This window comes from Mesocricetus auratus, unplaced genomic scaffold, assembly GCF_017639785.1.
Source record: "Mesocricetus auratus isolate SY011 unplaced genomic scaffold, BCM_Maur_2.0 contig_5868_pilon_obj, whole genome shotgun sequence".
Lineage (NCBI taxonomy): Eukaryota > Metazoa > Chordata > Mammalia > Rodentia > Cricetidae > Mesocricetus > Mesocricetus auratus.
The window spans coordinates 24,083-47,104 of record NW_024430982.1 but is presented as its reverse complement, the minus strand read 5'-3'; the positions used below and the strand labels follow the sequence as shown (position 1 = coordinate 47,104).

At 38.8% G+C, this 23,022-nt stretch overlaps 1 long non-coding RNA gene across 4 annotated transcripts in view; it reads right to left on the bottom strand.

Annotated features, from left to right (window-relative positions):
- LOC121138138 overlaps positions 1 to 23,022 on the bottom strand; it is a 41,009-nt gene that overhangs the window by 5,771 nt on the left and 12,216 nt on the right. For 2 of the 4 annotated variants that reach the window (XR_005875325.1, XR_005875323.1), the window contains exons 3-5: positions 16,719 to 16,836; positions 14,102 to 15,157; positions 3,305 to 3,340 (exon numbers count right to left, since the gene is read on the bottom strand). This is a non-coding gene — a long non-coding RNA (uncharacterized LOC121138138). The remainder of the gene's footprint in view (positions 1 to 3,304; positions 3,341 to 14,101; positions 15,158 to 16,718; positions 16,837 to 23,022) is intronic. The other 2 variants (XR_005875322.1, XR_005875324.1) reach the window with 1 other exon arrangement.

The window sequence follows — 23,022 nt, the reverse complement described above, 5'->3', positions numbered from 1 at the left end:
TACCACCTAACAGTGCCACTCCTTCTGAGGAGCATATATTTTCAAACCACCATACTTCTGTAGCTTTATATCAGATATCAGCAACCTTAATTCTGCCTGCAACCTAAAATGCAATGGGACACAGACACTCTCTTGTGTTAATAGATTACTAGTGACTGTATAACGTCATTATTCTTCCTATTCCATTTGTAAAGCCAAGGCAAGTAAAAATAAGAACATTTAACAGAAATGGTATTTTCATTCAGCAGATTATACTGTAAGCTCAAGATAAGAAAACTAGCTTTTTGTGGGAATTTGAGAACTCATCACAGCTGTTCACCATCTAAATTCAGAGTTTGACTGGGATTCCTATAGAAGCATCTAAGCTTTTGGTTATCCTTACTGATTTACTTGGTTCCCTACAACTTTTGTACTGGAAATTTAGAATCTGTTAATCTTAAGTCATATAAAATGTAGTGTCTCCCCTGGGAATTGTTTGCACATTCTGCTAGATTTCCTGGGTCCAATAGCCAGTATCTGGAAAACAATTATGCCTGCACATAGTGTGTGTCTATATATATATCACATAAAATCTCAAAAAATGATTCTTATATTTTCCTATTAAATGTAAATGCTATTTACATTTAAACAATTTCTCTGGAAACTGGAAGTATAGATGACACCCTTGTTGTTATATTAAGATGGACAATGACAGAGATAATAGCTAGATAGAAGTAGCCACATAGTATTTCTGAGGCCTGACCACAGAGAACATGTTATTATATAGCTTCAAAAGTAAATCTGATCATTGACTTTATATATGGTGTTATATTTTAATACACATAGGTAAATACAAGGTGATGATATAAGTAACTTCTTCTTTAAAACAAGTATAATTTCGTGGAGTCTGGATCAGTCCCCTGTTGGCATCTCAGCCATCAGTCTGTGGTTCAAGAGCTCTCCCTTTTTCGGCCAACAGGGGACTTGATTCAGATTCCATGAATGCAATGTCAGTGAGGAGGCCTCAGATATCTCTGGGGCCTTGGGTAGTAGATCAGTGTTCACCATGGGATACTAATGAATTTTGGGAGCCCATTCCACATGAAGGGATGCTCTCTCATCCTGGACACATGTGAAAGGGCCTAGGTCCTGCCCTGGATGAAATGACAGACTCTGGATATTCCCCCAAGGAGGGCCTCACCCTCCCTGGGGAATGATGTGGGGATTGGGCTGGGAAATGGAGGGGTGACTGGTGGAGGTACAAGGGAGGAAGATTGGGAGAGGGAGCTGGGATTGACATGTGAAGCATGCATGTTTCTAATTTAAATAAAAACATATATTGAGGGAAAATATAAATTAATAATAAGAAAACTTACATAAATTAGTTTACTCCTTCCAGAACATTACCTAAGAGTTCTGTTTGGGTGTATGTGTTTGTCATCCTAGCTCTTGGAAAGAAGAGATAAGGGCCAGGAGCTCAAGGTCAGCTTTCACTATATAACAAGTTGGAGGCCAGGAGGCCAGTCTGGGCTACATGAGACTTTGCCGAGAGAGAGAGAGAGAGAGAGAGAGAGAGAGAGAGAGAGAGAGAGAGAGAGAGAGAGAGAGACAGAGACAGAGACAGAGACAGAGACAGAGACAGAGAGACAGAGACAGAGAGACAGAGAGAGACAGAGACAGAGAGAGACAGAGAGACAGAGACCCAGAGAGAGACAGAGACAGGGAAAGAGGGAAGGAGGGAGGGAGGAAGGAAGTAAGGAACAAAAGAAGGACTATTTAATCTTGGATCATCTCTTTCATTCCACTTTCTACTATAGTCTCATTTCAGTTGGTGGTTCATCCTTATCCTGATATCTGGTTCAAATATCTTTTTCCTCTCTAACCTCAATTATTTTTACTTTCTGTCCTTACCACAGTAATATATCATAGAATAATTTTTAGCCTACCTAACACATCTAAATATTAACTGTACATTGATAACCTTTATAAATGCATAAAATGAAGCTGCAAAGTTTTACAACAAAATATATACTAATGGCATAAATTAATTGACTACTATTTACATTTAAATGTTTTTATGGAAACTGGAACATTTAGATGACACTCTGTTATGATATAATATTCAGGTGAAAAATGGTAGAGAGATAATAGCTAATACTAATTACAAATTATAGATAATAAATGAACTTTTATAAACATAATATATGGGTCTATAGATTGAACTGTTACACTGTATATTCATATGCGTAAAACTCTGCCTCCATTGTAACTTAATGTGTATATTTGCATTTCACAAGGAACTTAAGGTTAAATTGACTTTTCATAAGCCGCAAGTCACAAAACTTCAAACACACTACTAAGAAAGTCCAAACAGAAGCTTCAGGAGTTCAAGGTCTGTGGGATCCACAGTCACATGAAACCCTGTTCCAGAAAATCAATTAAATCAAGCACACACACACACACACACCTCCCCCCACACACACAGAGGGGGGAAAGGGAGAGAAAGACAGAGAGAGAGACACACACACAGAGACAGAGAGAAGGAGAGAGACCTCTGCCTGACTTTTCACAAGCAAATTCCAATAGAAGTATATGTGTAATGAGTAAGAACATAGCTATAGGAACAGTAGTGAGATAGATTGACCCAGAGCCCATCATGTAATTCCCTAGCTATGAACTTCCAGCCCCTAGCATTGTCAGAAAACAAAATAAGCTGTCTCAATTACTATGCCATTTTCATGCTAACCTGAGATTAATGTATATAAATATAGGCAAAAGATGAATCACTGTGCATACTAGAGAGTACATTTATAGTGATTACTTGATATATATGTGTGAAATGTTTAATACTTGCAAAATATAGTTAGTAAAAGAAGAAAACAATAATGAAAATGTAGTCAGACTTTTCTTTCTTTCCTGCCAGTTTCCAAATAACTGACAGAGACTTTATATTAATTATGAATACTGTGCCAATAGCTCAGGCTTATTACAAACTGGCTATTAAGTAATAATACTTAATGTTCCTTTTAAGCTTCAAATTAAAAGGCATTATTATCTCTACTGATAGCATTATTTGCTGTGAACACATGATCTTTAAGAAGTTTACTATTTATCCATTCAACATGCTTCACATTATTACTAATAATGTAAAACTCACACTTGTGTAGGTTCAACATGTAATTAGTCTCCTTGCATCAACATAAATGTTTCCTCCTCTGCAATATTAACAATGATGCATAGATAAATTGTCTCTCCCTCAGAACTCACATTCCATAATGGGTGACTTAAGAGAAAGAATTCAGAAATTGTTTGAGTCTTCCCATACCTGCTCATGGATCCCTGTGCGTGTCTCCTCTGACATCTGAAATACAAAGACCAAAGAACTCAGCTAAGGTAGGGTCCCTGAGAGAAATTTTATCTCCATGATCCCATGACACGAAACAGGAGAATGGGGATTTTGTACCAGCAGGGAGCTTTGGGAAGCTAAAGGAGGTTGCTTCATCTATGACCTGCATGGAGTTGCCAAGCAGGGAACAAAGATTCCTGGTGAGCATCTGCCTGATCTGTTCCTTCTTCCTTAGTGATGTCAATCAGACTGCAGTTTTGCTATATTTACTCCTACAGACCTGTTTGAAGATCTTTTAGAATTAGTTACTGTTAAGAAGTTTCCTGAGCCAGGCAATGGTAGTGAACACCTTTAGTCCCAGCACTTGGGATGCAGAGGCAGGTGAATCTCTGTGAGTTCAAGACTAGCCTGGTCTACAAAAGCTACACAGAGAAATCTTGTCTTGAAAGCTCCAAAAATGTTTTCTGAAATTATTAGTAACATAATGAGTCTTACCTTTGCAAATATAATGGTAATAGCTGACTGAGTTTGAAGATAACTGTGGTAAATTGTGTAAATTCTTCTTAGGTATTTTTAAATTATTTGAATAATAATGCCAGATGTATTTATATAAAACATAAACAGTGATGTTTATAAAGATATGACATACCTTTCACTAATAATAAGGATGATGAAATATTACTAGTGTGTGTTCTCAAACCAGAAAGATTAGGCTAAAAATATTTAGGCATCTTGCTCAAGATCATTCAATTAAAATATCTAGCTTATAGAATTCTAAACAGGAGAAACTCAAATGGCTGAAAGACACTTAACAATTGTTAAACATCCTTAGCCATCAGACAGATGCAAATAAAAACAACTCAGAGATGCCATCGTAGAAGTATCAGAATAGTTAAGATTAAAAGCACAGATGACAGATAAATAGGGTGTAGAGTAAAGGGAATACTCCTCCATTGCTTGTGGGAGTGGTTGTTTCTCAGAAAATTGGGAATCAATCTACCTCATGACCCAGCAATACCACTCTTGGACACATAACCAAAGGATGCACACCCTTACCGCAAGGACATTTGTTCAGCTGTGTTCACAGCTGCAAAATTCATAATAGCCAGAAACTGCATACAACCTAGATGTCCCTCAGCTGAAGAATGGATCAAAAAATGTGGTACATATACACAATGGAGTACTACTCAGCAGTAAAAATCTTGAAATTTGTAGGCAAATGCACAAAATTAGAAGAAAAATCCCAAGAGAGGTAACCAATACCCAGAAAGACAAATATGGTATGTACTCACTCATAAGTAGATATTAGACATAAAGCAAAGTTTAACCAGAATACTGTCCACAACCCCAGAGATGCTAGGTAACAAAGGAGACTCAAAGATGGACATACATGGATCACCCTAGGAAGTGGATATAGACAAGATCCCCTGAGAAAATTGGGAGCTTGGTAGGGATGGTGGAATGGAGAATGAAGGAGAGGAGAAGAGACAGTAGTAGAACATGAAGGAATGGGCTGATTGAGTTGGGGGAAGAACAGAGAGGGAGAGAAAGGAAAGACATATTTTGATAGAGAGGACCATTATCAGATTAAGAAGAAATGGGGCACAATGGAAATTACCAGGAATACACAAGGATAATCAAATTGAGGACTACCATAATTGTGAGCATAGAACCTTCATCCAGTAATTGACTTAAACAAGCACAGAGATCTATAGTCAAGCACTGGGCTGAGCTCCTGGAGTCCAGTGGAAGAGACAGAAGAGCAATGATATGAGCAAAAGGATCAAGACCATAATGGGGAAAATCAAAAAAATAGCTGAGCTGAGCTAGTAGGAGCTCATTGCCTCTGGACTGACAACTGGGGAACTTGCATAGGACCAAACTAAGCCCAGTGAATGCAGGTGACAATGGATGACTTGGACAGTTTGTAGGGCTATTGGCAGGTAGATCAAGATCTATCCCTAGTGTATGAACTTCCTTTATGGAGTCCACTTCCTATGAAGAGACACCTTGCTCAGCTTAGATGCGGGGGATGGTCTTAGTCCTGCCTCACCATGGTTATGGGGCAGACTTTTTTGACTACCTATGGGAGGCCTTATCCTCTCTGAGTAGCATATGGAAGGTGAGGTGGGTAGAAGGTAGAGATGGTGGGGATGGAGGGAGAACTGTCTGGGTATGTAAAATATAAATTAGTTAATTCATAAAAGAGGGTGAGGGAGAAAAATAAAAATATGGTTGTTAAAAAAAAGGTGGTCAAGACCATGCTGGTGAAACCCACAAAGGCAGCTGACCGGACAAGGGGGAGCTCTTGAACCCCAGACTCAGTGAATGTAGTGTCAGTGAGGATGCCTCAGAAATCTCTGGGGCATTGGGTAGTACACTAGTGTTCAGCATAGCATACAAATGAACTTTGGGATGCTCTCTAAGCCTGGACACATGGGGAAGGTCCTAGGTCCTGCCCTGGATGAAATGACAGACTCTGGAGATCCCCACAAGGAGGGCCTCACCCTCCCTGGGGAATGATGTGGGGTTTGGGCTGGGATTGGGGGGTGGGGGTGGGGTTGGTGGACGGAGAAAGGGGGAGCCTGGATTGACATTTGAAGCATCCATGTTCCTAATTCTAATAAAAAATCTTACGTAAAATAAAAAATAAAATATACTGAGGTATCATAAATCTCAGAAAACAAAAAAAAACATTTTGTTGTATTATCCTCCATGTTATTAAAGAATATTAAACAAATGTAAAAATAAAATTAAACTTGTATATTATGCTGCACATTTCATAAAGATAATATATTTGAAACAATGCAATTTTCCTGATATATATCTCATCCATCATTTATTTCCTTCCACGTTCACTCCATCGAATGAGTTTTGGCAGAAAGAAAATATAAGTAGCTTCCTGGCTTTCCTTATGAAATCCTGAAGTCTTACACAGACATGCGTGGTGAGGGAAAAATGTAAGATATGGAAGTCTGCCTCTCTCACCCCTCCAATGTCTTCCTTCTTCAAAGCGAAAACCTGAATCTCTATCTCTACATAGAGGAAAAGCAGAGAACATGGGCACACACATCTCTTGTTAGAACTGTAGAGGGTCCATGTATGTTGTTTCTCAGGTAGAGCCCATGGAGTCAACAAGGTTTTATTACTGAGTGAGTGACACCATGAACAACCATCCAGCCATCTAAATAAATAAATGAAACAGACATGTCAAGCTTGAGAAAGTTGTGCATTTTCTTCTGTACTGGTCACTTTGTAGGCCAAATTAGATTTGATCCCATTGTGGTAACAATGTCAGACTTTCTGGGAGAGTCCAAGCCATTGTGACTAATTTGTTTGTCTTCCTGCCAACGTCTGCATTTTCTTAAGAATACTGAGTCCTGAGCTGGATGGAAAATGACAAAGCAATATGTAAGATGGGCTTAGACTTTGCAAGGGATTATTAAAAGCAGTTTTATATCCATGGGTGGTTGCTGTGAACTCATAAAATGATAAAGTGTGTGTTTGTGTGTGTGTGAAAATCCCATTGAAAGAAGCACTGTAAAAGAGCACTTCCATTAAGAAATCAATGATATATTAAAAAGCTTGACGTTATTAATCTCTGATAAGTAAGAATTTCAGTGCTGTAGCAATACAACTGTGCAAGAATGGCTATAGGTATAACCCTAATATGATCATAACAGAGATGGTTTGGTACTCGAATTTCCATACATGGCTATGGGAAGCTTAAAATTAGTAATCAATTTATTAAATGTTCAGAACTATCTTTTAAAGATGATCATAATATTCACTGCATGATCCACCATCTATAACCCACATTATTTACATGTAGAAATAGCATTGAAAACAGAATATTATGGCTACCAATGCCTATTACACAAGCACTGATGCAGAATGCTGATGAATTAAACAAGAATCCTTTTATATGATATAAAAGATCACCACATTGTGAGAATCGAGTCCACATTGAGATTAGAGGACAGGTTTCACAATGACAGCATTCATCTTCCTATTCAATTATTCCTCATGTCCAGAGTTTTAAAGTCTACCTTCCTCTGTTAAAGTGATATGATGGGTGCTTCTGGTCATGAAATTGGATGAGGGAGAAAAAAAGGAAGTCTATCAAGACAGCTTCATCTTTAGTATTTTATTCCAGGAAATCATCTCAACTTTTGCTCTCCTTGTGAATGGAATGGAAAATAATATCATTACTGAATAATATTAATTATTATAACTCATTCAAACCCAAATACAGATAGCATGTGATTTCCATTGAGTCCTATTTATTTATTTACTTAACATTTGTTTGTATATGCTACTTTTATGTATCTTTTCTCATAAACCACTTATTAGTACAATTTCCTAAATGTAAATAAACTAGGGCAATAAGATGTCCTGTGCCCCTAGGCAGTGCCTTCTTGGTCAGTAGTTTTCTTCATTATGTTTTAGCAAACTTGTGCAAGGAATAATTATGTTATTTAGACTATTAAACATGTGCCCTTCATATTCAGGGTTGACGCTGTAGAATATATTTAAGTGTAAATTTAAACAAGATAAAAAATATATTTCTACTACTGACATCTGATAGAAAAACAGTTTAGCTAAACACTTCTTTAGTTCACTTGCAAAGATGATATTAATGGTGTCAGCTGTCACAACTGTAAGCAAAGCTTTAAGGTGCAAACTGAGAAGTTGTTGTCATTTAAATAACAGGTAAACTGATTGAGGTGAGGCACACCTTAAATCCCAGCACTCAGGAGGCATGTGCATGTAGATCTCTGTAAGTTCAAGACTAACTGGATCCACAAAGTGAGTTCTGGGACAGCCAGACGATTGCATAGGGACACCCTGTCTAACGAAATTCAAACCAAACCAAACTGAAAACAAAAGGATTAAATAATAAGAATTATCAAAATTTAACTATTTCTTTCATTGCATGTTAATTTATATATCTGTACCTCTTTTTCACTATTTTCTTTTTTAAAAAATTACTGTATGTATGTGTCCATGATGTATGTGCTGCGGTGGTCACAGGACAACTATGTGTTCTTTCCTTTCACCTAGAAGTGAGTTTCTGGGTTTAAATCCAGGTTTCTAGAATTGTTTGTTGAGTCTGAGCACACTGACAGTTAGCCTGTTACCCTGAAAAGAGTGTGAAATGGCAGCGTCACTTCTTTTTCCTGTTTTTTTCCTCATTACTCCTTTTATTTCAGAATTCCCCACATCACTTTAGTTATTCGCCATGGAGACATTACTAGAGCATTACCTTAGCAGTTTTCTTCGAATCGAAAGCAGTTGTGTAATCATATTGCTATTGTTGAATAAATTGTCTTTAAAATGGGTTTGCTTCACATCTGAATGAAATGTTTCTATTGTGAGAGAGAGTCTCAAGAGGCTTAGCTGATCTCAAGGATCCAGAGAAGAAATGATGGTATCACATTGGGTGACAGGGAAAGTGGGGAATAAGGCAATCTCTGAGAAGACCTCTGTCATTCACCCTATAAGAGGATGGGCTTGATATGCAAAATGGTCTCTTCTCTGTATGGAGAGAAAGACATTTCAAACTGATCCAACAGATGGCCTGAGTAAGTCAAGTGATATACACAACAAATACCAAAGTCATGAGTCTAAAAAGGAGAGAAGTTGGGAGTTGTTTGATAGGTGGCAGAAGAGGCGGAGGAAGGAAATGAGCAAACAGACAAATTATACACACAGGCATGAAACTGTCAAAGAACTAGGTATCAAAAAGTGTTAGAGCAAGTGGAGGCTCTATTCACACCCAGGACAGAAATCCTCTAGGCCGTGCCAGAAGATATGTCTTCTCAACTCTTTTGTACTGATTAAAAGAAAATGAAGCCAATGGACATTGGGTACCCATCCAACAATGAGAGATGTACTCTCATCCTGGACTCTTGAGGAGGGTCTAGGCCCTTCCGTAGGCGAAATGACAGACTATGGACACCCCCATGGAGTGCCTCATCCTCCCTGGGGAAATGAGGAGATATTGGAGGGGTTGGAGGTAGGGCGTGAGAGGAAGGGAGGGAAAGGGAGTGGGACCTGGATTTGACCTGTGAAGCAACCTTGTTTCTAATTTAAATTTAAATTTAAATTTAAAAAAGAAAAGAAGCCATTACTGTGTCATGGCTTGATGACATAATGAACTTGATGTCTATAGCCATCCTAGAACCTTCATCCAGTGACTGATGGAAGCAGAGGTAAACACCCACAGTTAAACACTGAACTGAACCCATGGAACCCAGTGACAGAGAGAGAGAGGAGCGATGAGAAAATTGGCAAAGAATGGGCTGGCAAAACCAGCAGAGACAGCTGATCTGAACAAGGGGGAGCTCTGGCACCCCAGAGTGACAGCTGGGAGGCCTGCATGTGTCCATAACACAAACAGGGATGCTTTCTCTGCCTGGACTCTCAGGGGAGTGCCTGGACCCTGCCCTGAGTGAAATGACAGACTCTAGATATCCTCTATGTGAAAGGAAGTTGTGATAATGTGGGAGACTGGGGGAGGATGGGGGGAGGTATGGGAGGAGGGGAGGGAGAGGGAACTGGGATTGACATTTGAAGCAACCTATTTAAAATTAAAGTAATAAAAAATATAAAAAGAAATATGAAATAAACAATAAAAGATCTTTTCTTAGAATGAGAAAAAGAAATGGATTATAAATATAAACATTAGGTAAATAATAAGAAAGTTGAGATGAAAATGTGATATACAGGCATGATGACAGGAATGAAAACGTGTCAGCAAAGAGGAAGCAAAGAAAAAGAGATGGATGCTGGGGGCTCTCGTGGCTTCTGCCATTCCACACTTTTATTGAGTCTAAGCTATGGCATGTGGGTGGAAGTCTGTGATTTTCAGAGTAGATCTTCCCTTCTCAGTTACACCTGAAGATATTCTTACAGTCATGCTCAGAAGTGTGTGTGCTAGGTGAGTCCCAACCTAGTTACGCTGACATTGATAAAACACCACATTGTCTACACTGCTACATCAAATTGTCTACACTGGCACTTATTATCCTCTTTAAATATTCCCATGAAGGGCTTAGAAAGCATTTAGATAAATATATATGCATATATATTCATATATATGTATCTTATTATGTTATTAGACATTGTCAAGAGAGTTGAACGTTGGGAGTCATGTCACTGTAAATTCTTGACCTTTTTACTCATTTTATTGCTTAGAGCAATGGATGACAATTTTCTTATTTGTGTAGGTGAATTGAAGAGCTGTCTTGACATATTACAAAATACTGCTCTTTTGATGTATTTTAAAAAGCAGAGGGTTTTCTGAGTGTTAATTATTAGGAGTTTAAAATGTGGGCTAAACTCTGTGGATTATATTCTTTGTGTTAGGGCAGTAGTGGGTAGTGGAGCCTCCCTAAACAAAGGAAGTATGCATTTTCAGGTACAGAAAAATCTGCTGTAATAAGAATGAAATATTATAGGGGAAGCTCAGTCATGTGACTGGGTCAGCAGGGGTCACATGGAGGGGAAACAGTGAGCATTAACTTGTGATTGCAACACTGCTGGTTGAACTCAGGGTATGACCTATGGCACACTTTTCTTGGAGTAGAAATGAGAAAACTGCAGTAGGAATTCTTTTGATGTCTATAGTCTGTAAGAAGGGCCTGAGAAAGAAATTCATTCAAGGAGTAACAACACTTGATAGCACACCAGTGATTTGACAGATTTGTTTGGCTTTATTTCTTTCCAAATGTACCTACCTAAGCATTGGCAGAGAAGTAAAACATGGTTTGCTCTCTTTCACCAAATTTGCTGCACAAAATTGTTATATAATCTCAGGGACTCAGTGTTAATTAACCCAAAACTATGAAAGGAAAAACCAGCAGAAAAACTCCCATTGTGTTTTCCCTTTACTCTCAGGTTTAGAAGGTGACAAAGAAGAAAACTACAACATATAGCTCGCTTCAGCTCTAACTTATATGACTACAATTCTAGACAATACAGTGTCAGCATTTCTCTTTGAAAAGGCAAAGCACATGTCTGCTGCTTACTAAGGAGATTGACAATCTCTGAAAAGTGTTGTAGAGATATGGTGATAAACAGTCATCAGAATTGAAACTCATACTTACCTTGTCAAGCATTGCCTTATGATAATAATAAACAATGATAGTTTGAAAATCTCTAGTTTGCATGCCAATTGAGATATGAAATATATTTTCACATTTATTACCTTATTTAATTTTCTTGGAAATCACTAACCACATCGTCACTAAAGTTATTTGGTAAAAAACAGATTTAGGGGAGAGATACACACATACTAAGGCAGCATAGTTAATCTGTGACGGAAAGTGTTGATGTCCTTAAATCTTTCCATTCACTAGACTTCCTTACAGCAACAACAGACGCACAATCACAGACACACATATATGCTTTTAAAATGCACATTTTATGAATACATTTTATTTCAGCTTTCTCTTAAATTTGCATTTACGTTTCTTCTATAATTTATGTTCCTTTAATAAAATAAAGGTGTATGCATTCATAAAAAACAGAAATGCTATTGGTCTAGGTAACTGTGATGGTTTGAATATAAAATCACCCATAGGCTCATATGTTTGAATGTTTGTTTTCAAGTTCATGGGCTGCTTGGGAAAGATTAGGATGTTTGGCCTTTTGGAGGAGACTGGTCACTCCTTCTATTAGAGGAAAGGTGGGTTTGAGATTTCAAATCTTACTCCAGGCCAAGTCTTGCTTTCTTATCTGCCTCCTGTCTTTAGATAAGGATTTAAACACTCAGCTATTGCTCCAGTGCTATGCCTACCTGCCACTATGCTCCCCGGAATGATGTTAACGGAGTCACCCTGTGAAACTGTAAGGAGGACCCCAGTTAAATGTTTTTTCTATAGTCATGCTGTGTTTTCACAGCAATAAAACATGGAGGGAGTAACACAGTAATGACTTTTGATGGACTGCAAAATTGTTAGTTGAGTAATTTTGGTGCATCTGCAAATTTTCCAATTTAAAATGTACAAACTTAGTATGGTGGCAACATCATAAGTGTAGTTCATGTCAGTAGATTCCCATTGCTTCTACATGTCCACATTCAGTAGTCTTCAATGATTTCAGTGATACAGGTAGGTCTTAATCTATTTCCTCTGGAGCACAATGCCAGAAGTGGAAGGAACCCATATCTGAGAGTCTCTGAGATATTGGATCAAATCACATTAAAGGAGAAAAGGTTCCTTTTAGATCTTGGGTACCAAGTTTACATTCCTGGTTGGCTGACATCACTGCCTTGGATCTGAGGTGAGGTTCACTGTGGACGGTTGCTCAATGATGGCAACAGAGAGAAAGTGTGGGCTAGCAGATGCAGGTAGAGAAGGCTGGGAGATGGGGATAGAAAGGGCTGGGAGGTGGGGATAGAAAGGGCTGGAAGTTGGGGATAGATGGGGGGAGAGATGGGGATAACGGGGTTGGGTTTATAAAGATATAGGAGATGTGGAGATAAAGATAGAGGAGGTAGATGAGTAACATTGTTTGAGTGATGGAGATGGGGATTGCAGGAGTAAACAGAAATTTATAGGAATCATTAATTTTATAGAAATCCATCCCCAATTGAAGGAGCCCAGGTTTGTAATACTCATGACATTAACGTAGTTATGATGCAGTTACAAGGGTGTTAGTATTTAATCACACTTCTGGCTTTAGCAGACTAGAAAAGTTAGTCATTAGAGTCATTCAAAGGACAAAGTAAAAGAAATTTCTTGGGTGATGGAGGGAAGATGAGGTAACGGAGATTTGTGAATGGTATTGAGATAAAACTTTGGAACATGTCCAGTAGTATGCTTAGTGTAGCAGGGGCTTAGTGAAAAGTATTAAGGATGGTTCCTGGGAATTCTTACTTAGAACCTGTTAAATAGAATGACACTTATTGAAAAGCTTATAAAATAATAGGCATGCTAATTATAGATGACTTTGACCCACTTTCTGTAATTAAACTCAGACCAATCCTCCTGCCTCTGCCTCCTGAGTGCTGGGATTAAAGGCGTGTGCCACCAGTGCCCGGCCAATTTTATGACATATTAACCTTGAACTTTGATGATAAACGATGCACTGTTTTAAAACTGAGGGATCCATGAAACCTGGGTCGGAGTGGGGGTGTGTGCAGGGAGAGGAAGCTGGGATTGACATTTGAAGCAGGCATGTTTCTAATTTAAATAATAAAATATTTACACTGTGAAAGAAAAATAAGACACATCTGTGTATTTAATCAAGATGTGATCAAAGCACATATATGAAAGTCATAATGACTACTCCAGATACTCTAAAAAAACTACACCATCTAAGAAAATGTATCAAATATGTGAATAGAAAAATGATGCTTTATAAATTTGGTCATTACAAAAAGCCTCGCCTGTTTTAAAACAAAGCCCAGCACAACAACATACTGAAAATTTTCATCAGCTAATCCATACACCCCCTCCCCAATTGTCATGAAAACCTAGAAAGAACAAAAGTTTGGAAAACAGAGAAATTAGCATATCAAGTTCCCTGTATTAAGGGATTGTTACTACTTTAACATAAATGGGAGGAAAGCAATGTTACAGAAATTCAAACTGAGAACAGATGAGAACAGATTGATATACAGTATAAAATAATGATGCCATAGGTAGCTAATAGTAACAAAGATGAATCATTTAAGGAAAGAATTTAGAATAATGTGAGAACATCATGGAAGACAGATAAATGTAAACTATTCTTTAAACTGTGTAGAAGTAAGATAGAAATGAATACCTCTTAATTATATGGATAGGCAATCTAGACTCCATTGCTTAACTTCATGCTCCATTCCTCATAGTGTGACTGTGGCTTGCAGGGGTCTAGAACCACGAAGACTGCTTACGTCCCTGATTTAGTTAGGTAGGATATGGAAGTTTACATCTTCAGATTATTTAAGTTACTGTAGGCATGCGAAAACCTGAAAGAAATCTACCTTAATGGAATTAATTTTGGTCTAGCATTTAATTGAGGAACACTAATAGGAACAAATTAACACTCAATATTTCCTTTCTATCAAGATAATCAGCTATATCTCACAAATCTTCATTTTGGTGTCACCAAGCATTCAAAAGACTTTGCTGCTTTTCTCAAGACTGTGCCCCAGGCTCACAGGAGGGCCATATACACTCCCCTTCTCATCAGCAATCCTACAAGAGAAGTATAAAGTGCTGCCTGCAGGGCCTAGTTCCCCCTACATCTTCTCCCCTCTTCTTTTCCATTTCCAAGGGGACCCTTGGGCAGAAGAAGAAAGGAAGGCATCAGAAACTGCCTGAGACTCTTAACTGAAAGTGTTGCTGTGGGAGGGGAAGGGTTGTCAGTGACAGAAGAGATGCTAGAAAAAAGGACAACAGACTGAAATATTGCCTCAGTTGCGATTTTTACTTCAGAATGTTATCTCTGGGTATAAAATGATAATTAATTATGGATTCATTCAGTTTCATAGTGTTATGTATTGATGGTGTACTTAAGACTTCCAGGGGGGTATTTTGTTTTGTTTTTACTCAGCCTTAGACCTCTATTTTTCACAGTCCTGGAGACTGAACTCAGGTCCTCACACATGTCAGTCAAGCACTCACCACTGAGATGTACTCACCAATCTTTTAGTGTCTTACGTTTCATTAGGGGGTGAGTTCTCATTTGCACAGATTAGCTTTGACCCCACTGTATCTTAACTTCACCCGGAACATAAAATCCTCCTGCCTCAACCTCCATAGACGATGGGATTGTAGATCTTCCTAGTTTTGCCTTCTGTGACTCTTTAAGGGCACTTCCCAGATGCCCTGTCAACACCTGGAGAGAAAATACCCATATGATTGGAATTCCCCACCACACGTGTCACAGAGGGAAGGAGACGAGAGGGCTTATGGCCATTGCTTTGCAGATGTGTAGTAACTCGTCTTAATGCCATAACAAGATACTTGACAAAGAAACCTAGTGGGAAAGAAGCGTTCAGGCTGGCTCACAGTTTGATATTACCTTTGGACGTTGTGACAGTAGGACTTTAGGGTGGTTGATCACATTGCATTTACGGTCAGGAAGCAGAAAGTGATAGATGCTGGTATTCTGCTAGCTTTTGTCTGTTTGTACCATCAAGTAGGAAGGACACTTTTAGAGTGGGTGTTCTCACGTCAATTAACGTAATCAAGGTAATTCCTTATTGGCATAGCCAAGCTAAATCACTCTATAGAAGACCTCCTAGGTGTTTGTGGAGGCTTCTAGGTTATTCTAGATTTCTTCAAGTTGGTGATCATTATCAACCATAGCAGTATACTTCACCCTGTTTCCCTCTCCATTGAAAGTGGCTTCTATTATCAATTCTCCCTTGATTTGTTGAATAACAGAGGAAGATAGTTGGAGCACAGTGAAGCTCTGTGGGAGTGGTCAGTGAGGCTTGTGGTTGTTACCTTATGTAGAGAAAATGTAGCTACAAAGAAATAGCAAAGTTGGGAAGATAACAGAGAATCCATGGAGGATAATAGATGCTTCTAGTGAATTTACTTGTCTGCTTTATGAGCTAAGCCATGACCTTTCAACTGTGAAGTTTGAATCCAATGTGTGTCCTGACAATTCACAAGGATGTGAACCTACTTGGTGCATTGTGAGTCAGAATGTTGATGAACTCACATTTCACAGCTATTCTGCAGTCTAAATTTCATGTTGATAATTTATCTAGTTTAATTCACATTGCCATTGTGGTATTTTTTTAAAATCACATTATTTATTCAAATGCCCTTTCACAAGTTCTTAATATACTATGCTTATATGCTCCCTTTATTTTAATTGGAAAAAGGGGGTTACTATTATCCCTCTAACTCTAAAGAGTTAAAGGTAGTAAAGGATCATTGGTAAACTACCTCATAATTAAATATTATGACTGAAAGGTGGGAAATATAGTCACATTTACAAGATTACTGAATGTTTGACTGACTTTTGAAAAAGGAATTTTGCCTTATTAGTAACAGTTTTCTCTAAATATTGCTAAAGATAACTTTGCAGTAAGTTCAGTTTCCTATTTCATTATATTGTAGTTATTTATAAAGTAAATCAAACATGGTTTAAAGACACAAATATATCATATTTTATACAGCAGTTAAAACTAATTTTAACAAGCAAGAGCCATGGCAGACAGGCAATACCATTTGAGGAAGCTTCTGGGCCCTTCATTATTGACAGTTCCAATGGAGATTGCCCACAATTAATACTGGGATTTTCAAATAATCATTTATGATTTCTGAGATTCAAGTTTTCCATCTATGCAGGGCACCTCTGTTCAAGCTCTTTTATAGTAATTTTTACTTTATAAAGTAGTGAGTTTTTTCATGGCTTCTTCTCTTTGGTTATTATGCCTTACCTGTTACTCCTTCCTCTTCCCAATTCCCGAACTGCTTTTCTATCCTATTCACTGTAGGCCACCTTTCAGCCCACCAACGTAACTACTAAATTTTGCTCCAAGACAGATCATAGTGAATCTGAAGAACAAAATTCAAAGTTATTCAAATGAAAATACCCCCCAAACTGTAGCAATTAATAGTTTCTGGTTAATTAGCCATGCCATTAAATTTAGCCTAAATCCAATTATATATTCCTTCTACCATTATCCTGCACCTTTACTCTCCATTCCTATGTTTCTAGATTTCTGTTTGTAGAGACTACAAAACTCAAGTTATGTAGTTGTTTTGAGGGACAGTGCCCCTTCTCAGGAATTACAATTTGTACCTAACCTTAAGAGACTGCTGAGAATTATGTCTAGTTATATATAGGTCTAGAAACAAACAGGAAAAGGGGGTGGGTCCTGAGGAGACTAAGCATTGTTTTGCATGGCATCTGTTGGCCAAGGGTTTTTGCAGTGTCCTTAATCCACGCAAGACATATTTTCTAAAAGATGAGCAGAAAGACTGCATAACACTAGGGGTGAGGAATTTGCTATGGCTTGAGTGTGAGGGGGGCACTTTCTCTGAAGATAGAGAGGCTTCCACCAACAAAGAAGACTCTTTAGAATTTCAGTGCATTACACCCTGAGATTCTTTATGGGCTTCCCACATAGCTTCATTCCAACAAATAAGATTCCATTATTTCCCAAGCAGTGCTCTCCCTCTAGTAGCAGTTATACTGCTTGGATGGTAGTTCATCTTGAATTGTTACCTACAATATCATGACATAGGATGCTGAATAAGAATTTTGGTGATCTTAGCCCTTAAGCTATAGGAAATTAAGAACTCTTTCAGGGCACGTGGAGACAGTTTCAGGCATTTGGCCTTGGAATCCAAATCAAAGAACTAATCCTTTTTCACCATTTTTGTCCACACACATTAGAAGCAACTAGTCATACGCATTATATTTGTCATACTCATTAGTTCACCAGCAATGTTCAAGATATACATGGTCACTGAGCTCCTTACTTATAACTGTTTGATTATCCAAAGAAAATCATGGACTATTATACTTCTCTTTACTTCTAGAAATTGTCATTAGTAACCAGGTTAAAAGGCCAGATTCATAAACTACTGAACCAATCAGAAAGCTTATCCTTGAAACTCTCTTCCTCCAGTACCATTCTCAGTACCAAAATATATATTAGATGGCTTTAATAACCATAATAAAGTAGCATAGATAAAACATCTTAAACAATAGGAAATTATTTTTAAAAAACTAATTTATTCAGTCATCAACAATAATAGGTGGATAATAATCCATCATATTTTTGGCTATTTCTTAAATGTGTACTTACAGGAAAACCCAACAGAAGCCTACTTGTCCTCAATGTGAGGACCAATAACATGTAAGGAATAAGTCACTCTTCTCAATTAGTACATGGGATAATAGCATTAAAGCCACAGGAGAAAGTCAAATCATTGTAAAGGTGAGAAAAGCCAGAGGGAGTGGATAATTAGAGCTATCCAAATGTTGCAATTGAGTGTCTCTCTTAAGGTCCTCCTTGTATCTTAGTTTTTCTGGAAGTATGGGTTGTAGGCTGATAATTCTTTCCTCTGTGACTGAAATCCATATATGAGTGAGTGAATACCATATTTTTCTTTTATTTATTTATTTATTTACTTATTTTTAAATTAGAAACAAGCTTGCTTCACATGTCAATTCCAGTTCCCTCCTCACCCCTCCTCCTCTGCCCCACATCAACTCGCACAACCCCCACCCAATCCCCACTATAATCTACAGGGAGGGTGAAGCCCTTCATGGGTTATCTCCAAAGTCTGTCATATCATCTAGGGCAGGGCCCAGGCCCTCCCCCATGTATTCAGGCTGAGAGAGCATCCCTGCATGTGGAATGGACTCCCAAAGTCCATTTGGATGCCAGGGATAAATACTAACCTATTACCGGATGCCTCAAATATTGCCATGGCCTCCCCACTGACACCCATGTTTAGGGGGTCTGCATTAGTCCCATGCTGGCCTCTCAGCCATCAGTCTGGGGTCCAAGAACTCCCCTATGTTCAATTCAGCTGCTTCTGTGGGTTTCACCAGCCTGGTCTTGACCCCTTTGCTCATGACTCCTCTCTCTCTGCAACTGATTTCCAGGAGTTCAGTTTAGTGTTTAGCTGTGGTGTCTGCCTCTGCTTCTCTCACCCACTAGATGAAGGCTCTAGGATAGCATATAAGGTAGTCGTCAATCTCATTATCAGGGAAGGACCTTTAAGTTAGCCTCTCCACTATTGCTCAGATTGCCAGTTGGTGTCACCCTTGTAGATCTCTAGAAATCTCACTAGTGCCAGGTCTCTCCTCAAAACTTTAATGATTCTCTCTATTGTGGTATCTCTCATGCTGCTCTCCTCTATTCTTCCCCCTAACTCAACCTTCCTGCTACCCTATGTCCTCCTCTCCCATTCTCTTCTCTTTACTTTTCCCAAGGTCCCTCTCCTTTCTGCCCATGCTTCCAGTCCCCTCAGGAGATCCTGTGCTATTCCCCTTCTCTGGGGTACCATGCATACCTCTCTTAGAGTCCTCCTGGTTTCCCAGACTCTCTGGAAGTGGGATTGTAGGCTGGCACTCCCTAGATCTATGTCTAAAGTCCATATATGAGAGTACATACCATGTTTGTCTTTTGTGACTGGGTTATCTCACTCAGGATGGTTTATTCTAGTGCCATCCATTTGTCTGTGAATTTCAAGATTCCATTTTTTCCCCTGCTAAGTAGTACTCCATTGTGTAAATGTGCCACATATTCTCTATCCGTTCTTCAGTTGAGGGGCATCTAGGTTGCTTCCAGGTTCTAGCTATTACAAATAATGCTGCTATGAACATAGTGGAACAGATGTCCTTGTTGTATGAATGTGCATCTTTTGAGTATATGCCTAAGAGTGGAATTGCTGAATCTTGTGGTAGACTGATTCCCATTTTCCTGAGGAACCACCATATGTATTTCCAAAGAGGCTGTAATAGTTGGCACTCCCACCATCAGTGGAGGAATGTTCCCCTTCCTCCACCTCTCCAGCATAAACTGTCATTGTTTTTGTGTTTACCCATTGTGACAGGAGTAAGATGGTATCTCAGAGTTGTTTTGATTTGCATTCCCTTGATGACAAATGATGTTGATGAATTTCTTAAGTGTCTATCAGCCATTTTAGATTTCTCTATTGAGAATTCTCTATTTAGTTTTGTACCCCACATTTTAATGGGATCATTTTTTGTTTTGGAGACTTGCTTGTGACATACATGGTCCCCTGGAGAATGGGAAAGTGGCAAGTTCTCCTGAGCAAATTGGGAACACAGAAGGAGGGGAGTAGGAGCTAGGAGAAAGAGAAGGGGAGAAGAGGATGGGAAAAGAGGACTTGAGGGAATAGGAAAGGTGAGTCCAGGGAAAAATAGAGGAGACCAAGAAAAGAGACATTATAATAGAGGGAGCTATTATAGGTTTAAAGAAAAATCTGGCACTAGGGAAATGTCCAGAGATCCACAAGAATGATTCCAACTAACAATCTAAGCAATGGTGTGCAGGGTATTTAAATGCCCTTCCCAATAATGAGAATGATGACTACCTTATATGCCATCCTAGAGCATTCATCCAGTAGCTGATGAAAGCAGAAGCAGATACCCATAGGCAAACACTGAACTGCACTCCTGGAATCCAGTTACAAAGAGGGAGAATCGATGAGCAAAGGGGTCGAGACCGGTCTGATGAAACCCAGAGAAACAGCTGACCTGAACAAGTGAGAACACATGGACCCCAGACTGATAGATGGGAAACCAGTATAGGACTCATTCAGACCCCCTGAATGTGGGTGTCAGTTAGGAGGCCTCTGCAATCTATGGGGCCTCTGGTAGTAGATCAGCATCCCTAGCATAGGAATGAACTTTGGGACCCCATTCCCCATAAAGGGATACTCTCTCACCTTAGACCCTGCTCCAAAGGATATGACATACTTTGAAGATGCCCCAGGGAAGCCTTCCCTGGGGAGCAAAAAAGGATTGGGATAGGGGATTAGTGGGGGGCAGGTGTGGATGGAAGTGGCAGGGAACTGGTATTGACATGTAAAACGTGCTTGATTCTAAATTAAATAAATAATAGAGAAAAAATAAATATTGCAAATGATCTGCAGTGTCTCCTTAAATATCAAAATCACAGACAAATGGTTTAGGTCTCTGTCTTATTTTCTCTCTTTCCATATAAACTGCTTGTTCTCTGAGAAAGTATTGCATCTTAAATTAGTTCTTAACAAAATAATTATTCACAACACAAAGTCTGGTATGTAAAGAGTGAGAATATAACAACTTAAAAAATGTCTGTGTTATCAGAAAATGAAGATACAAGAAAACAAGTGTATTAAAATTAAAGACAATGACTAGTGTGTGAAAGCACAGTGTTCACACAATGACTCTGTTGGGCATCTTATCGCAAATCTGTGGATGTAAGCTTCTTTCCCACTTAGTCTTGCAGTCATTCAATCCCAAATTGTCACACAGAGGCTTATATTAAATATAAACTGTTGGGATTATCCCTCAAGCTTATTACTGACAAGCTTTTACAACATAAATTAACTCTTAATTTTTATCTGTGTCTATCCACGTGGCTTCTCTCAGTAAGGCATTCTTATCTTGCTTCTTATGCATCTGGCTGGCAAATCACTCTCTGTTCCCTCTTCCCAGAATTCTCCTAGTCTGGTAGTCCCTCCTATACATCCTGCCTGGCTACTGACCAATCATTTTTCTATTTAACAAGCATTGTCCCACATCACAAATCCCCTCAGCACACCTGACAGTGGTAAATATGTAGCTGGTGGTTGGCCTCTCAGGTGGCTGTTTCCAGGTTCTGCTTCATATTCAAGGAGCAAAAGGCTCACACAGATGTGATAAGGATCAAGGAAACTTTATACAAAAGTAAAGCAGTTTAGGTTTTATCTTGGAGAACTATCAAAATGACAATGTCACCTGAGTAAGTACACTCAAGTAAAAAATTATTATTGACAGTTCCTAAGAGAAGGAAGAGCATGTTTCATAAGGCTGTATCTTGAGTGGGTCTCTATTTTGGCTTATAGATTTAATTTATGTAAGCTTTTTATCTTTTCAATGTGGACAAGACCTTCACTTTAAATATTGTTCACATCCAACTATTCACAGACACACAATGAGATTCTTATTAAAAGTCCACGGTTTGGTTCATTGTAAATGTACTCACAACAAATTCAGTCTAGATTTCCCTCTCTACTCAGATATAACTAGATGATTGTCAGTGGTAGAAGAATCGTATTCCATTGTTCAGAGTGGTGATGGTGTGTACACAAAGTTTTATGAAGATGGACGTCCTGGATTGCCAAAATATTGCTACATCATCTTTCAGAAGATGGGTATGTACATAGCCCAAGTCAAGTGGAGTCCCAGATTGCTGAGCTACTTACCCAAGCTCACCTGCAGCAAAGAGACTACATTGGTTCCCTATCAGTATTGTACTTAATGAAGTTTAGTACTAAAAGTGGAATAAAGTCGTTATAAGCATTTGTTTTCCAACATCAAATTTTAAAGAAACTATTCAGTAACCTCAACTGCAATATGATTCAGGCTGGCATGTGTTTCACTGTGCTTCTATCCTGTCATCAAAGCATATAAACAACATGACAAAACAAGGCAAACAAAAACTGCTTCTATTTTGAACCCATCTACTCACTGATCTGTTCACATATCATAAAAATAGGTTGCAATAATTAAACAAAATAAGCAGAAAGAAATAATTCCTGACACATTTCATTTATACTTAATGATTGATTCTAAGCTAACTTTCAGTTTGCTATGAACAGTTTAAATTTAGATAAGAATCAAGGTTGCTTCACAAGTCAGTTCCAGGTCCCTCTCCCATTCCCTCCCTTCCTCCCGTGCCCTCCCCCCCCGTTATCCCCTCATTTCTCCAGGGAGGGTGAGGCCCTCCATGGGGGTGTCCATAGTGTGTCATTTCATATAGGGCAGGGCCTAGACCCTTTCCCAAGAGTTCAGGGTGAGAGTGCACCTCACATTGTTCTATTGGAGTCCAAAGTCCGTGTGTATACTTGGGATGGGTACTGATCTGCTGCCTAAGGCTCAATAGATTCCCTAGGCCTCTTCACTGACACCCAGATTCAGGGGTCTTGATCAGTCCCATGCTGGCTTCCCAGGCTAATACCTGGGATTCAAGAGTTAACCTTTGTCTGGTCAGCTGTTTCTGGGGGTTAAAC